This window comes from Desmodus rotundus, chromosome 7 (assembly GCF_022682495.2).
Source record: "Desmodus rotundus isolate HL8 chromosome 7, HLdesRot8A.1, whole genome shotgun sequence".
NCBI lineage: Eukaryota > Metazoa > Chordata > Mammalia > Chiroptera > Phyllostomidae > Desmodus > Desmodus rotundus.
In genome coordinates, this window is record NC_071393.1 from 80,390,412 (window position 1) to 80,408,971 (window position 18,560).

Sequence of the window (18,560 nt, forward strand, 5' to 3'; positions counted from 1 at the left end):
GTGGCATGCCTAACCCTGCTTTCTCTTTACCAACAGTGGAAGGAATCTCAAGTTGAATCCTGCCCCATGTTTCATGGCCATGAAATCCTCTCCCATTCTCTGGCCCACACTGATCTTTCCAACTTTCTGGATGTTTGGATATGTAATGATATCTAGTTTTATCTGATCTCTGCTTCTAATGTTGTCAACTGCAGTATAGCACACTTAGGAAGTCATTAGAAACACAACAATCTCTTTCTTGGAAAAATCTTTGTGCACTTTTGCCCAAGATTCATTTCCTGTTTCGCTCCAGTACTCTAATCTACCCACTGTGTGCTTCAGCCTTCGCTATCCCAGCCCCTCTGCACTCATGATGCCCTGGCTCCTCACCTGTACCCCACGTTACCCTCATGCTTGTAGCAGTTCCGTTCTCCTGACCAAATCCTGAATGATCGTGTGTATATGATGTCCCTGGCTGGGAGTGGACTTAAATCCTCTTGATTCCAAGTGTTCTGGTTGTGTGGCCAAGTCTGGATTTCTGGTGTAATCTAATCAATAGAGGTTCCTGTATTTTTCCTCCTCAAAGACCTGGAGAGCAGCTCCAATCAAAGAAAAGTTTTAATAAACTAGTACTATAATGAGAAAAGAAAGAAAGAGAGAGAGAGAGAGAGAGAGAGAGAATAAAGAATAAGAAAGAAAGAAAAGAAAGAAAGAAAGAAAGAAAGAAAGAAAAAGAAAGAGGGAGGGGGGAGAAAGGGAGGGAGAAAGGAAGAAAGAAGGAAGAGGAATGAAGGAAGAAAGAGGAAGGAAAGGAAGGAAGGAAGAAATGCAGAATTTAGGTTCCACCCAAGACACACTGACTAAAAATCTACCATTTAACAAGACCCTGGGAGATTTGTGGGCACATTAACATTTTAGAAGCCTTTCCCTGGGAGGCAGGGACCTTATTTTGTATTTCACTTGTATTCACATCCCTTTCTAATTACATGGAACCATGGCAGCCATGAAATAGTTTGAACACATTCTCACTGAATTTAGTGGAAACGATGGTCAATGGCCAGCTGCTCTCACACAGGGAAAGGTGGCCTCACATTTCATCTGATTCAAAACCCACCACCCAGGGGGGCAGGCAAAACACCTTTTCATTCCCATTTCACAAATAAGAAAATGGAGGGTGGGCAGGGCTTGTTAATTTCTTAAGGTCAAACAACTGAAATTTAGAACATACTCAGGACTTTCAAAGGAAATTGAGTAAAGTGATAATTAAAGGCAGATGGTAACTACTAAAGGGGAAGAAAGGAAAATTTGGAAATAAATAAAAACATATTTAACATTTAGAAAACTTTTACTCTGGTTTATCTTTCGATCTTAATTTCAAAATTTTGTTCTCCTTTACATGCTGCTCACATGTGGGATTTCCTAATAGTGTCTTTGAGTAGATGAACTCCTGGGTTCTGGACTATACACACTAACATTTATTGAACACATGGCATATGCTAACTTATTTTTATTCAATTATAGACTAGAAAGACTCATAACCTCTGTTGGTATTTCTAACCACCTTGCCCCCAAATAACCTTACATAAAAAGTGAAACAGCCTTTACTCAAGGTATCTTTTAGAAAGAAAATAAAGAAACTAACATTTTTTCATCTTTGTTTTCTTCAGGATGAATGGAGATTATTTTCAAAACGAGGATATCTAGTTGTTTAAAAAAGCACTACAAATGCTTGTGATATTTATTTGAGACAAATACAGTAAATTTTCTCAAAAGATTGATAATTTTTAGAGCAAATAAACATAACAATCAATTGTATTCTTTTAGACTCATTACAAATAGTTAGAGACACAATAAAAGATTCTATTACAATTAAAACAATTAAATGCATATTTATTTACTTTAAGACATAAATGATTTAATTATTCAAACAAAACTGAAAAGTTTTAATGGGAGAAATAAAGGATGAGAAGAATAATTGGAGAGATATATATTGCTTCTTTTTGGAAAGACCAAATACAGTAGTAATGACAATAATTCCTAAACAAACATTTATAGATTTTATGCAAAACCAGGATCCCAAATGAATACATTGTAGACTCTGACAAACTCATAGTGTAACTCACCTAGAAGAATAAGCTAGCAAGAATATTGAAGTGTTCTTTCTAGAAAAATAATAACTTGCTATATAAGATTTTAAAATATGATTTATAGCAACAATTATAATCAGTTACTGGATAAAAAATAAGAAAATTTGACCAGTGGTTTGGAACAGTGATTCTAAATTAAGTACTTAAGATCCAAAGAACCCAAACAACAGCCATACTACACTGGTGACTTGTACTGAATTCATTGTCACCTAAGACTTCAAATCTTTTTCTTTCTTTTTTTTTTTTCAGCTAAAGGTAAGAGGGTTTTGTTTGTTTGTTTGTTTTATAACTTCAAATAATTTTCATATAAGGTATTATCTACCCAAATTTTCCCATTCTCTACTTTGTTAAAGGATAACTTTCAAAATAAGATGAAATCACAATTCTCATATAAATATAAAATGAACACACAGTAAAGATTTTTAAACTCAGTATCTAATGAGGGAACCAAGCAGATGTTAATACTCATCCAAAGGAAAATTCCAAGAACAGACACATGTATCGATTAGGAATATTGAAATGAATTTGCAAATAGATGCAAAATGAGCAAATCCACAGTGTCAATTGAACTTTCACCAGAAAAGAATTATTTTCAAGTCCATATACAAGAATTATTTTGCACTGTTATAGGTTAGCTACAATTTACGTAATTGTAAAATAGCTCAAAAGCAATGAAAGGTGCAGAATCTCCACAGAATCAGAATCTGATAATCCAGAAGGATGTGGCCTAAATAATGCACAGTTTGCCATTGAAGCACAAAATTTTCTCTACAATTTGTAGTTGATTCTTTTTTCTACTGAACTGAAGAATTTTACACCTGAGTTTATTGATCTCATATTGATACATTTAGCCTATCATAATCCCCCTCCCTCCCAGCTGTATGCACACATGTATTCAATCAAGATGCTGTCAATGCCATTGTCCAAACCATTGATTTTTTTTAGAACAAGTTGAACAAGACAGAAAATCAAAGCATATATATCTCAACCGCAGAGGTGAGAAATCTTTCTTTAAATTGAAAACGCAGAGGTGGTCATCTGTAATAATGGAGATAGAGAAGTATCATCCTTTCAAAGAGCAAAATGAGATAACAAACCTAGAAAACAAACAGAAGAAGGAAGAGTAACATAGACATGCTCTTTCATTTATGGAACAAGTGTTTTGTTTGTTTGTTGGAGAGTCCCTGAGTGCGAGCACTGTGCTGGGTGCTGAGGGCCCCGTGGCAGATGGAAGACAAGGCCCTGCACTCACAGAGATTTATAAGCTAGGATGGAGTAGGGGAAACGGATATTAAACAAACAGCTTATACATGGAAGTAATCATAAGTGATGTACCTAATGTGGTGATATCAGACAGAATTACAGGCTATTAAACAAAAAGGTAGATATGAATGGATTCATCATTATCATTTGTTTTAACCTTGTAGCTATTAGGTCTCTATCTTATATTTCTTCTGTCTTTTGGGTGATGCAAGGATGCTTGAAGGAGAGACAAAAGAACTGAGAGTGGAGAGAGAAGTGCTATTTACCAGCAAAGTGAGAATGGTCAGTGGCTTGCTCTATTTTCTCTTCTTTTCAGAACAACCAATAGTACCAATCAAGTGTTGTACGTGATGCAGACAAAGCCTTAGCAGTTCAGATTCTATTGTACCCAACTCTGTAAAATGCTGTTACCACAAGCCTGGCACTAGGATATAAAATAGCTTTGTTATACTGCAATGGGAATTTACTTTTTCCATGCAAATAGATGTATCTATCTATCTATCTGCATGTGAAAAATGGGGAAAATATTAGCATACTTTCGTAATGAAACTAAAAGCCAACTTACCACTAGTGGAACGCATTTGACACATATTATAATGAACAGACAATCCCATAAAAATTGGGCATTTCCCTGAAGAAGAAATATTTATGGCCATAAACATAAGGAAATATATTCAACCTCATCGAAAGGGACAAAGTAAACCAAAACCACAACTTTTCGCTCCTGTCAGACTGGCAAAATAGTAGAAGTCCGGCAACAATTAATGTTAAAGAAAACTTACAGCAATCAGAACTCCTGCATTGCTGCTGGGAGAGTGTGAACCACTGGGGCAGGAGAACAATGTGTCATCACCTAGTCCAATGGAAGAGGTGCGTTTCCCACTCTACAACTATTCGGGTCTTGGGAGACACTCACCTGTGCTCCAGGAAACAAGAGCATTCCTATGGGCGTTTTGGGGATTGCAATACCTGGAAAGAACCTGAATACCCACGGACAAGAGTGTGGGTAAATGATGCTAGAATCTTATAACACAATACCACATGACAGTAAAACAAAATTGGAGAGAGGGAAAGTTCCAGATTTTTATATATGATCTTCCACTTATGTAAAGGTCAAAACCAAAACTGTTTAGGGATACAAATGTGATAAGAACTGTAAAAAATGCAAGAAAATAATAAACAAAAACCTCAAGGTAACAGCTGGCTCTCGAAGGCAGCCAGAGGGACCAGAACAGGGTGAACATACAGGGGCATCAGATCTACTTCTTAAACTTGTTGGTGAGTTCATTGGTGCTCACGCCATTATTACTCTGTAACTTTACATATAAGTTATATGGATGCTTTCGTATATATGTTCTATCCAACTAAAATGTGGACATATTTGTAAACATACACATATAGATCAAGTATTTGTCAGCGCAGTTTCCGAGGCTGAGAGGCCCGCCTTCAGCGCACGTAGGGCTTGTTCGCTGGTTTTTAATGTGTTCCTCTCGCTCTAGGCGTTTGGTTACTATTTACCATTTCATGGACGTATAAAGCTGAATTCTCCAGGCTTATTTCACTCCAACATAAAAATGTTTCATAAAAATAATTGCTATAAAATGCCTTCTCTTCTGCATTGCTATGGTGGGAAGGTGTTATAAATTATCTTAACTTTGAGATGAAGAAAAAAATTTCTAACACAAGTGCTGTCTGGAAAGCCCTCCCTGCATACTCTGACGTGCTGCGAGGTGATTTCTGGTGGCACACTGTCAGGCGTGCCACCCGGCTGCAGCACCTCGGGGTAAAACCTGTCCACTTGTGTCCTCGCGGGCCTTCTTTAATATTTTATTTCCCACTCCGAACGGATCTTACTAGGAGCATTTGTGTCTGTGGCCGCTGGGTCTCTCCCCATGTTACTACTGAGACCTCTTTCCTTCAGCTCTAGTCTGAATGCTCACCTTCCGGCCTGAGCAAATCCCGCAGGCTGCCTCCCTGCTCCTGCAGAGTCCCCACCTGGCAGTTTTAGCAGAAATTCATCCCCAGACTTCCCAAACAACCAGAATCCCTATTTGCATGCTCAGTAGTAGAGCAATGGGCTCCTTCTTTAATATCTATGTCACTTTTGCATCACTAATTTGCCTGCTCTATTTGCACTGGCCACCACGAGAGGGCACGTCAGGTGGTTGGTCTTCGCCACTGATTCTCTGAGCTGGATTCCTAAGACCCGCCCACATTATGACACCTTTGCAGTATCCTTGGCATGGGGCTACACAGCCCTTTCCTAAAGCACCGCCTCCTGTTTACCCCGCTTTCTCCCATTTCACCCCCATTTTCACAGAAAACACAAAGACATGTTGCTGGGGATTATCGAGGATATGTGTTTCCAGGGATCATAAGAGATTTTCCAGCACATTCTTAGGTATACGAGAGGGGACCCCCCCAAACTGAATTTATTATAAAAATTGTGTATTTATTCTTACATGGTTAAACTTCAGCCACCTTCAAAGTACGCTGCATTTCACGCAGTACCCCTATCGAGATGTTTTTTCCACTGCTCAAACCAGTTTTCGACCTTGTCAATTTTGATGCCTTTTAGTGCTTCTGCCATTTTTTGTTTCACCTCTTCCACATCAGCAAAACGTTTCCCTTTGAGGACTTTTTCATCCAGGAAAACAAAAAAAAAGTCACTTGGGGCAAGATCGGGTAAATAGGGAGGGTGGAACACGTGGGTCAGGCCATTTTTGGTCAAAAACTGCTGAACACTCCACATGCGGTGTGGGCAGGTGCCCTCGTACATCACAAAATGGACAAAGGTGGTGAAAGAGTCTTCAAAAAAATTCACCGAAACCAAGCATAGCCTCTCACAACAACACCAGCTGGCACACTGATACAGATAGGTTTGTAGAACACTCACTTTGTAGGGGAAGCCTATACTACAAGGGGCCTGCCCTCCAGAAGATAATTCTGGGGTTTTGGGGGTCCCCCCTTATACATGTCTTTTGCCCTGTGCTCTGCCTCACACATGTGCCAGAATGGGAAAATGGACCACTCTTAGAAAATGATGCCAAATTTCTTGCATTAGAACATAGGGCATGTTCAAAAGGTTCATTTATAGGTCAGTGGCTAAAACGTAAAACTTATTTTCATCTAATACAGTGTTTGTAGTGTTGGTGCTGACCACAGATTTGGCCCCAATGCCCTCTCTAACCCACAAAGTATCAGAAATAGCACATTATTGCAATGAAAGTAGAATACAACATTGTTTCCAAACTAATACCCAAATATAACATACAACAGTTGTAAGTAAGAAATTGTTTTTACTTATTTGAATTCTGGTGCTTGAGGAAAGGTCGATTCATCTAGTAGAGGCAAAAAGGCAGATGACAACCTCTATGAATAGTCTGAAGGGGAATTCAGCCAATGTGGACATGCTGATTAAGCTGGCTTTTTACTGTGGTGGTGGAAAGCTTGTCATCGTTATTCAAGCTTTTTCACTTCAACACTTCTGTTTCTTCATGGCTATCATCCTGCCTCTTGTGGAACTCAAATTATTTGATGCTCACAATAAAATAATAGAGAATAGGTTTGGGATTAAGGAAGGAGGGGCTTTCCTGAGTAAACAGGAGAAAGAAGTCTCTTGAATTGGATTCATTGATTAAACATCCACACACAGCAGGTTAGTCAAAAAGTCCATTTAGTTTTTTCTGTAAAATAAAAGATACATGTTTCATTATCACCAAGAACATTATTGATTTGGATATTTTGAGTATGTCGGCTATCTCCTGCATGGAATAGCGTATTGTTCTCAGTTAATGTCTTGATTTGACCTCTGTCAACTTCAACGTGTCTACCTGACCGTGGAGCATCCTCCAGCGAGAAACCTCCAGCACGAAACGTCGCAAACCACTTTTGACACATTCCATCAGTCACAGCATCCTTCCATACACTGCACAAAATCTGTTTTGCATCTCAGTTGCATTTTTACCTTTCTTGAAATAATAAAGCATAATATGGTGGAAATGTTGTACATTTTTTCCATCTTCAATATTGAAATGGTTACACGAAATTCATAAATTTTGATTTTTTTAAATGCATGCTGATATGACAGCTGTCACAATACAATCTAACAAAATTGTTTCAAATGAAATTAAGGACAACTAAGCACTACTAGAGCCACATTTGGAAAAAAACAAACAAGCTTTTTGGCCAATGCACTATTTATTTAGCATCTACCATCTGCCCAGCTCTACGCTAGGTCTTAGGGATATAAAGAAGAATAGACAACTGCTCCCATCGTGGTACCGACCTATTGCCAAGGATGGTGGAACAAAGGGAGGCAGGGGGCCTGCTTGGAGTATGGACAAGTAAATATGTCAATTATACCATAATGTGCTGAAAGCTGTATGAAAGAAAGAGCAAGGTGTTATTTGAAAGAATCTGGAAATGCTTCCCCAAAATGACAGTTAATTTTCAAAAATGAATAGGAATTCTTAAGAAGGGACAAAATGTACAAAAGTACAGGTATAAAATCATTTTGGAAATAATGCAAGGGTCAGAGCAAATGCAGGGAAGGAGGGTAGGAAATGGAGGTAAGTGAGGCTGAAGAAACACAGTGGAAATTAACTCTACCCCGTGAAGGGCCCGGGAAAGTCGGGACTCAGTTCTACTGGTAACATGGAGATGAGTTTCAATTTGCAATAATATGTTGGAACAACTAGGAAAATTAACTGAGATGGAATTAATTGATTTTTGCATGACTTAAAAGAGAAGACAGCCCCAGGAAGTTACGGTTCCCTCCAAGGAGAAAGAAAGGAGGGAGTGGTCAAAAAGCATCAGATCAGAGTGTTTCTCTGCTCCAGCTGCAGCTGACACAGTTCGGTGGCTTTCAGGGGAAAGTGAAGCTAGGGAAGGGACTGGCCTTTGCCTTGGCGCCCGGGTAAGCAGAACGCACAGTGTGTAGTTTGCGATGTTCGCCTCTTACCTCAGCTTCTCACAGTGTGACTGCATCTTCAGACTGAACGTGGGGTGGATTTCATGGGCTCATGTCAGCGACTGCTGATGACGTGGGAATCGCGTACTAGCAGGTCATCTGCAAGTCCTGGGTCAGATGGAAATGGGGAATTCGTGTTTAATCATTGACAGTAGCTAATGAACAATCACTTTCTTGTTTGAACCTCTCTTGGCATTTCTGTAATGTGCCTCCTAGAATCATACTTTTCTTTTTCTCCATTTCCACCCCCGACTTTCACCAATAAAAGAGTGCTTTGGCAGCTATAAACCTCTCCAGTGAAGAATGCTCTCTTACAGTAAATTCACAGCATTTCAATAGTTCCAATTCTCTGCAGTCTCCGGTTTCTGGCTTTTCACAGATCTTAAGTTTTAGAACCTTGTGCAAAGAATAAGAATGTAGCTAATGAAATAAGAACATGAGGAAATAAAAGCACTTAAAATGTCACAAACCTCACTTGTCAATCGGGGACAATACAGTTCTCAGAATACTGAGTCCCACCATGTGACTCTGCCATCGTAGGAGGAGCGGGTCCAGTCTGGGGTAGGTGTCCTCGCCTTGGATACCGAGTGCACAGCAGCCTTCTCAGCTCCTCAGGAAAAGGAAGGGCCGGGCATCTAGCCCTGTATAGAGAAGGAAGGCACTGCCACCTACAGGTTGCAAATTGAAGGACATCATGAATTAATTTGCAGAAAAAAATTATTTTATTAATGTAACATTTTCATAGCCTTAAAAACCTCACACTTAGCTAGTTTATCTTCCTGCCTTTGGGCAGATCTCCTAAATATGCAAGAACTTTTCACTGAGATTAGAGAAGCTCAACTCTCAGACAATTAAAATCTAACCAGAGTCAGACTCGCCCTGAAGTGGGAATCAGGCTGGACTTGGCACAAGGCGAGTAGTGAAGGGGTGGTGGGTAATTGTCTACTAACACACTCTCTAAGCTCAGAGCTCTCCAGACCTGTTTCCTCGTTTGTAAACTGAGATAAGGTATTAATTAGATCGCCAGTTCTCAGAGTGAGGTCCCTGGACCAGCGTCGTCAGCACCACCTGGGACTTGCCTCAGACTACTGAACGGGACCTCCGGGGGAAGGACCCAGCAGTCTGTGACTGTGGCGTACACAGTGGGAGAATCACTGGATTAGATGACCTAGAAATAGCTAATGTGCATCACTACAGTGAAGTCACCTGCAGTTCCACCACCTGTCTGTGGAGGAGCCGAATCGCTGGAAGATTGACCTTGGTGTGGAGCAGGGAATGGGGAAAAGTTGGAGCAGAAGGAACAGGTTCACCACTGTACTGAATGGGCGTGTGGCCACTCGTGGACCATCTCAGAGGTCAACTGCCTGTCTGACAACTACGGTTCCAACAAACCCCGCCCCCCAACCGCCCAAAGTCCATCACCACGTACAGGTACCGGGCCATCACTCTGCTTTGCCAGTTTTTCACTGTCAAAATTAATGTCTTCCAGGAGGCTGACCTCCAACTACTAAACACAATCCTTCAAGACCCAGGTTTTCCTTTCTCCTTCACGAAGACTCACGAACAGCAGTAAGTCCATATTTTTCTCTTACAACAGGGTGGGGCCCAAGTAGGCTTACCATTGTGAATATGCAAAACCCCAGTTCATTCTTGTATTGTTATTTATTAATTATTCTATTATTTGCTCACAAACAACTGCAAACCCACTTTTGCCCCACCTCATGTGTGAGAGTCCCTCTAACCCTGACATTCGTAGCAGAAAATTTGGCACTTAAAGACAGGTCATCTTGGAGTGTTCTCAAATTATTTGCCATGATGATCTCATCTTACTCACCAGATTTCCCTGAGGAGTTTTGCTTATATGGCTCATATACTCACCACTAGATTTCTGGCCAGTTTCCATCACGGCACTGGCACAAATTGGTGTTTAACAAATTGTTGCTGATTGGTTTGATTGGGGTTCTCTGAAAATATCAATTTGAGCCTTTGAATGGACTCTAAGCCGTCACAGTTTCCCCACTCCTTCCCCCACTGCACTCCTGAATGATTCTGTGAGAGGCTCGTGTTCCCTTCAGAAATGACTGAAACCCACAAAAAGCAGCAGAAATTAAAGAGCTGAGGGGGTGAGGGTTGTGCAGACTGATGGGATAATCGCAACTCAAACTTCCTCTTTTAAGGGGCATTTACTGGGCAGTTAAAATAAAATTAAAACCACACTGAATAAAAATTTGAATCATCCGTTTGAAGAAAACGTCATACAAGTTATGCTTGGATGTAGTTAGCATTAGAAAAGAAACTCAGATACCAACACTCATGCCTGGTGCTGTGACTATACAGTCACTTGTCCAGTAATTATTGAAAACCTCTTGAATTTGTTCTGGTTTCCTTTCGATAATAAGAAGGAGACTGAGGATAGGCTGAGGTGGCCTTTGGCTGACAGAGCTGCTGTAGTTTGGTGCTCTACTGAGACAGGCTCTCCTGTTGCAAAGAAGAAGAGCCAGGGGCCTTAAATTACCCCAAGCCCTTTCCTTTCACTTAGAAAGTGTGAAATCTGAGTATATCAGAAACTGTCCCTGTCCTGTTAGCCTCCCAGCTCCTAGCCTGGCTCTGATACGCAGCAAACAGTCTGTGAAAATGAATTAGGCAAAAAATACTAACATCCATAGTTATTTGGGGACAAGACCAAGTAAAGTTGATTCACTCTCAAACGTTATCTATACAACTTCTATTTGTTTATTGTAGAGAGGCGGCTTTGAAGAGAACAAAAATGGGCAGGGTCCAAATTTTCATCTTCATTGCAAAACAAAGCAACATCATTTCAAGGGATTCAGACTGGTTTTCTTAAGATTGGTTGGGAGGTTGGTTTTGGTCTGCTGTGTGTTTTGCAAAGATCCACAAGTTATAACTCGGTGCAGTACTCCTGAGTGAGCTGTCTTCAGCACGAGACATTCTAAATGGCCTAGAATTAAGAGCTGTGCTCTGCACAGTCCAGAACAGCTGTCTGCAGCTGCACAGCAGAGGTGGTGGCGTTTCAAGGAAGCAAGCCAGTAAAAGGCCCTTTATTGTCCAATGGCAGAGGACCAGGCTGTAAAGTGTATTGTGTGCCCGGGAATCCTTTGAGATAAAAGGTGCAGAAGAAGGAGAATGGACTCTATTCAGCTTCAGGGAGGGCAGAACAGAGGCTGTCTTCATGGGGTGGAAGAGGGCCCTGGCAGCAGGGCCTAGTGGGCGCAGAGACCCTCTTACGACTCTTCTGGGTGGCTCTGAGTGCAGACATACAAAAGCATTGCTGAAGAATCACTGCCCTGTTGCCAAACGCTTATGTGGTCCCCCTGAAAGACATTTTCTGTGCTCCCACGAGACAGAAGGGCAGAGTTCTCCCTGAGGAGCAGAGCAGTGGGGACCACACAACTGGAGGAATCGTGTGCAATGCCCAGACCTTCGCCTTTGCCCACCACTTCCCAGGTTACAGGGGCTGTCGAAGGCAGACCTCCTGTAAGTCCTGAAACAGCTCTGGGAATCGTGCAGCACAGATACTGATGCTCCCATTTACTAGATGAGGAAAATGAGGTCCAAGAGCTTAAGTGACTTGTCCAAACTTAGATAGCAAATGAATCAGGATATCAGGGACCAGAACTCACATCTTCTCATCCTTGTTAAAAGTTCTTCCTCCACCACCTGTAGGCAGCTTCTCAGAACCTGCCTTTCAGCATAATCTGGAACCAGGAGCCACATGGCCCCGTGGTGGGGAAAGGTTGCCTTACTACTGGCCCCGAATTCCTGCCCACTCTTGGCCCCGTCTTCTCTCCACTCCAGATCAAACAGTACACTCATCAGGGACTGTGAAGGGGGTCAGGACATGAACTTGGCAGGACGTGGAATCTATCATGGCAGTAGCAAAAGCACACTGCTGTCCTCAAAAGGGTAGTAGTCCTGCCTCTTAGAGACGAGTCCCCAGCCCCCACCCCCAACATCCAGGGCCTTGTGGAGCTCCTTGGATTCTCAGCAACCACCAACAGGAAGTCAAAACCAGGTTGCCGAAAGCTTTCTTGGAAAGGGGCTGCAGAGCACTGGCTCTAGTGAGCCATAACAAAAAGGAACTTCACAAATAAAGCAAAAGTAGTCCAAGATGTTCTACATCTCCAGACCAACAGCCTCCAAAAAGACTACAAAACTTCAGAATGCATGAGAGAAAATAGCCTCATGGGTGGGAACTGTCCCTTCCTTGACGAGACCTTACAGGATTTTTGTACCACATGCTTCCTGAAAATGCAAAACCCAAGTCACCCTGACTCCTGGGCTCCAAACAGCACCAAACAGCTGTGTGGCTGGGGACAGGTTCCTTGCCCATTAAGGTGGACACCTGCTCCACATGCTTCACAGAGGATGTGTGTGTGTGTGTGTCTGTGTGTGTATGTGTTCGGACAGGGAACACTACTTGCAAAGGTGCTCTTTATAATACAGAGAACCTGACTTTTTTTTACTAATTAGAAATAGCACAAGTTCCATGTGATTTCACTCATACATGGAATTTAATGAACAGAACTAACAAAAAAATAGAAACAGACTCACAGATACAAAGAACAGACTGACAGCTGTCAGAATGAAAGGGGGTTACAGGGTTGGGTGAAAAAGGTGAAGGGGTTAAGGAAAACAAGCCTCACAGACACAGCCAAAATTATGGTAATGACCAGAGGGAAGCGAGGGTGGGGAGAGGTAGGAGGCGGCATAGGAGAGGTGAATGGTGATGGAAAGAGACTTGACTGGGGGTGGTGAACACAAGATACAGTGTACAGACAACATATTATAGAACCGTACACCTGAAACCTGTATAACTTTATGAACCAATGTCACTCCAATAAATTCAATTAAAAAAGAGAAAAGAAATAGCTCAAAGAGAATCTATATCACCTAAGAAGGTAGGCCAAAGGACATTTGTTTCATTTCCATTTCATTTTTTAAAAATTACATAGAGTCCTAATTTGCACCCTTTAACTGGTATCAGAAGCACCTGGGGGCTCATTGCTGATTGCTGGACCCCACCCCCAGAGCTTCTGACTCAGTAGGTCTGGGGTGAGACCCGAGAATTTTACACTTCTGACAAGTCTCCAGGTGATGCTGAGGCCACTGGTCTGGAGGTGATGCTTGGAAAACCACTGACACAAGGAATTAAAAAAAAAAAAGAAACTGGAGAAGCAGCCTTGCTTAGAAAGTTGCCCCATTTAAGGGCCATAAAGTAGCCTGGGGTTGTGAAAGTCCAAGTTGACTCTGGGTGACTTTGGCGATGGAGCATGGCAGCTGCCACCTTCTCAATGACACTGCCTACAGCGCTGCAATCTGTTCCCAATTTAAAGGAAGAGGGTGAGTGCTCTGCACGCGCTGAGCTCAATAAACCTGTCGTCCACAGGACGCTCTGCACCTGGAGCTGAGGCGACGCGGGGCTTATGGGTTTTTGAGAACTTTTTGAAGACTGTTACTGCTGCCTCTACTTTGCAGGGAATTTTGTCATGAGTCACTATTCTTAACGCCACTCAAAAGCCAGTTCTAGGCAAAATGACAAGTTAGACCTTCATTATTCTTTGACTTTCTCGGCGCCTCACCTCTCTGCTTTCCATAAAAAACTGATTCTCTCTCTCATCTCTCTTTTTATCTCTTTATCCCTTCCTCAATCTCCCCTGCCTTCAGCCAGTGATTCTCAAATGTAATGATCCCCCAACTTAACTGGAGGGTTTTTTAAAAGATTTTATTTATTTATTTTTAGGGAGAGAGTAAGGGAGGGAGAAAGAGAGGGAGAGAAACATTGATGTGTGAGAGAAACATTGATCTGCTTGCTTCAGGCACACCCCCAGCCAGGAACCTGGCCCTCCGCAACCCAGAACTGTGCCCCGACTGCGAATCAAATCAGTGACCTTTCAGTTTGCAGGATGATGCCCAACACACTGAACCACACCAGTCAGGGCTACCTGGAGGTTTTGTTAAAATGCAGATTCTGATTTACTTGGTCTGATTTAATGGGGCCTGAGACTTTGCATTTCTACCCAGCTCCCAAGGGATAATGATGCTTCTGCTCCCCGGACTACATTCTTGGTAGCAAGGCAGTATATAAGTCCAGGCTTCTTAGAATTATCTGTAATTCCTATCTGTCATTCCCTAGTTACCCTTCTGTTAGATGAGACTCAATGCTAATAAAAAGTCATACCTGCTACTGTTAGATATGAGCTTAGCAACCATCACCTCTCCTGGTAACATGCTGCAATGTGCAGGATTTGGGAGGCCCCCTTGAGGATGATAGAGTAGGGATTTCCAGTACAGGGACTGGCCACTCAGGGGAAATTTTGGAGTTGGGACATTTCTTATCACTTCCCCTGGTATGGGTCTGACCCCCATTTGTGGAGAAAGGAATCAATCCCTAAGGTGAATGGACTGACCTGATTATTTATTTATTTGCAATTTATATCCTATTTCTTTCTAAAATGGATTTAAAGCAATGTGATCTGATTAAGGATCCAGCTATCTAACCAGTGTGATTAGGTGTAAAATTTCCTGCTATGTTTTTAATTGTCCTGTTTTTTATGAAGGAGGAAAGGGGTGGGGGGGTGGGGGAGCTGCCCTTTCCCCCAACTTTCCTACATGTAAGCACTCAGCCATTCTTTTACTTCTCAGCAAATTCATTATATCAGATCAAATTCTCAATTGTGCTCTTCCTGTTATTTTATCTGAAAAATGCCAGCTCAAATCAAAATAACCTATTGCCAAGAGGCAAATGAGGAAGATGATTTATCAATAATTTATGGAGTCTTCTTTGACCCTTCATTCTCCCTTGTCCCTTTACCCTATCTGTCATAGTGTGCTGTCCCTCTGCCTTTCACATTTCTCTCAAATTCTCTCTAACCTCCCTCACTGCCTTGCCTACCAAACAGTCCAGTCCCCGGGACCTCACATCGGAATATCATTATTGGCAACCTGGTCTGGACCAGTGCTCTGTGAAGAGTTCCTTATGCAGTAACTCTTCTAGTTCTCACTGTAGATCATAGGTGTTGTCATTACACCCTTTTGACAGGTAACAAGCTTGAGACCTACCGAGACATAAGGACATATATTTCTGCCAAAACAAGGCTCTGTTCCCCAAGCACCCTGACTTTGGGGATGGCATCTTCCTCCCCAAACACAGAAAGAACCCAGAGGCTGGCTGCTCCAAAGGTGACCAGAGCACGCGGAGGCATAAACACTGCAGGGTGAAGCTGAGGGATGCTCCCTTCTAGGAAAACAGCATTGGTGAGGAAAAAAAATTAGCACAGTAAAAAATACAACTGTGTTACATTCTCATCACATCTGTAGTTTCATTTGGTGTTTCAGTCATTCCTGTATTACTTCCTTTCCATCCTCTGAGCAGTGGTCTGGTGACTTTGTGCTCAGCCTTCGTGGCTGTGGGACTCGAGTGCAGCAATGGTGGGTGACTAAATGGAGGATTGGTCTGTGCCTTTGGAACAGTTGCTTATTCCTGGGCTTCCTGAGTCAAGTCTAAACCCTTATACTGCTTTTCAACATCCTTCCTACCAGGGCTCGCCTTCCCAATCCAACTTTATTTCCCTTGCCAATAATAACCCATTAACTCAGGCCCAAACTTCCATCTTCATAAAAGGGCTTGTGTAGATTTGTCACAAGTAGCTAATTTGTCACAACTTCTAAGCAGATTATATCCCTGGGACAAGGCTGGAAGACTTAATCTCTGGGCCCTTGAAGATAATTCCTTGCCTTGCTGTTATCGCAGGTAAATGGAGTGATTCATTTGCCTTTGTGAGAAACGCCCAACTGTCAGTCTTAGAAGAAATTACCATTACTATGCAGTAGCAAGTCAATATTCAAAGAAAATTGAAGTCTCTTCCTTTTCTAAACTCCCACAGTACTTTGGTTGTATAATTCTCACAGCCTTTATCACACAGAGCTTCATACTGTGACAGTTGTAGATCCCAGTCCCTAACCGCGCCTGGAACTAGGAAGATAATCCATAATTGTTTGTTTTTACTGAAACTTAGCTTTTCTTTCTCCTTTAAAAAAACAACATTTATTGACCACTTTTCTCCTTCCAGACAAGGGGCTAAATAATTTGCATATCCCACTGAATTATCTCCCTGAAGCCCTAGGACAAACTTCCGCGGTAGGCGCCACTCCCGTGTCTGTGATCTTGACCAACAGGGGCACTTGCTCGCTCCTATTCTTCCATTCTTTTGGTGGCTAAAAGAGTAACTGAGGCCTTCAAAGTGACAGAATAACACAATTTACTTCAACAACAAGAAATCTAAATTAACCTCATCAACTTGCCTTCAAGTATTTCTCTGTGTGGGGTCCTCAGAAACACCACATTCACGGATATATTGGGCCAGCATTTCTGTGGGTGATTTAACATGCAATTAAAATGCAGATTTCTGGGCTCCACCTCAGATCTACCTGATCAGAAACTTTGGGATAAGGGTTAAAGCACCTTAGGTGGTTTTGATGCACACATAAGTTTGAGAAACAATCTTCGACTGAGTCTGGGTATCAGTCAGGATAGGCTAGGTGTGCTGTAGTAACAAACAATACCAAAATCTCAGTGACTAAATGCAAGAGTTAATATCTCACTCATACAAGATCGGCCGTGAATGTGAGTAAGTCTCTGGGAGTTGTCTCCCGTGTGGTGACTCCACAGTTCGGGCTGAACTGATCTAGTGGCGCCTCCATTTCAACGCAAGGCTTGATGGAGGGTTTGCTGTGTCAACAGATGGGAACATGCCTACAGAGGGGGCTGTGAACAATATGCCATATTCACAGTCTTCAGGGGGAAAAGGAGAATTAGAAATACAAGTGGTTACCAATAAAATCTACCTTAGGTAAGATTGTGTTTAAGTCCCCATAAGCATGCTCCACTCTTTTAGAAAGCCCTAACTTGTTCTCTGGTTTAATGAAATCATAGAGAGACAGGTAAGAAGGGTAGGAAAATTAATATTTGAATCTTCCAGGTCCAGTTCAGGAGCATTTCAGACCTCTGGAGAGGACAGCCAGAGCAAAAGCCAGCGGTCATTTGCCTCACTGTCTTCCTTTCTTTGTGTTTCTAAGTCACGAAAAATGCACCATAGGTAGAATTTTCCCAGTGAGGGAAAAAGGCAAATATTGCTCAGGAACTCCAAAGGAAGCAGCCTCACACTGCATACTTACCTGGAGGCCCTTCTAGGCCCTGGAGATGACTTGAGGATGGCTCCCGTGCAGGACTTGGGGTCGGACTACCCATTCACATACTTTATTCTTTTCCCTCTCCCCCTTCCACCCCCAGGGTCTTCCTGCTCCTTGCTTTACCATGGAACAAGCAGCTTTGAACAGTTTCTTCTCCCCCTGAAGAAAGCATAGAAGCCCTCTTGTTTGCTGGTTACAAATAAGAAATAGCCACAGGTCAGTATAATAATGAGGAGAGGCAGTGTAAGAAAAAAACCTGCCTTAGGAAAAAGCCCAATAAAGTGGAGGTCACATAAAGTCATATGTTGATCTGCCTAATTGTTTTCTCTCTCTTCTGGGAGGAAGGAACCATGTGCCCTTTGGCTAAGCAGAGGCTGGATGAAGGAGAGGATCAGTGAACAGAAGACAGAAGCCGACTGTGTTTCCAATTACATCTCAGGAGGAAGACACAGACTCTAGAACAGTGACTATAAGGACCTTGAAAGGACCTTTGAAAGGTCTGTAAGTTTGTTATTTTTTCTTCTTCCCATATAATAAGTGGCATCCCATGCTTTGGCCAGACTTGGATGTACTACGTGTGTATGGATATATTGCATACTAGAACATTCTTCGAGAAAGGGAGAAGGGGGCCGGGAACCAGTGTGACTGGAAAAGGGGGCCTCAGTTTAACCCTGGGACAGGCTCAGTAGCATTTCTGATAGGAAGATGAAGTTGCAAAGCATTGTGAAATTGTAACAATCTCTTCCTTCTATTTTTCAGGGTGGGTTTCTCTAAGTAGCCTCTTCAGTGAGTGTATGTTATCCTTTTTTTGGTGATGGAGTAAAAATAAGGTTTAATGGTGGGCAACTAGTTGGACATTTTCAGACTCAAGTCCCAGACTCCGAGTGCCCATGGAATACCCTTTGGTTTTCTGGCAGGAATGTGACCGACTGCATTGAGTCACTGAGAAGGGAGTCCCAAGAGAGGCCACATGTGGAGTCCACATTTAC

The 18,560-nt window shown here is 42.2% G+C and overlaps 1 long non-coding RNA gene across 2 annotated transcripts; it reads right to left on the bottom strand.

Annotated features, from left to right (window-relative positions):
* Nucleotides 1-1,907: 1,907 nt before the first annotated feature.
* LOC123480536 (uncharacterized) lies at nt 1,908-8,981 on the bottom strand. Of its 2 annotated transcripts, none has more exons than XR_006656584.2 (3): nt 8,832-8,981; nt 8,353-8,469; nt 1,908-3,223 (listed from the first exon to the last, which is right to left on the bottom strand). It is a non-coding gene; the product is annotated as an uncharacterized lncRNA (long non-coding RNA). The 2 variants fall into 2 exon arrangements; XR_006656583.2 differs by lacking the exon at nt 1,908-3,223 and adding an exon at nt 6,721-7,075.
* Between the last annotated feature and the right edge of the window lie 9,579 nt (nt 8,982-18,560).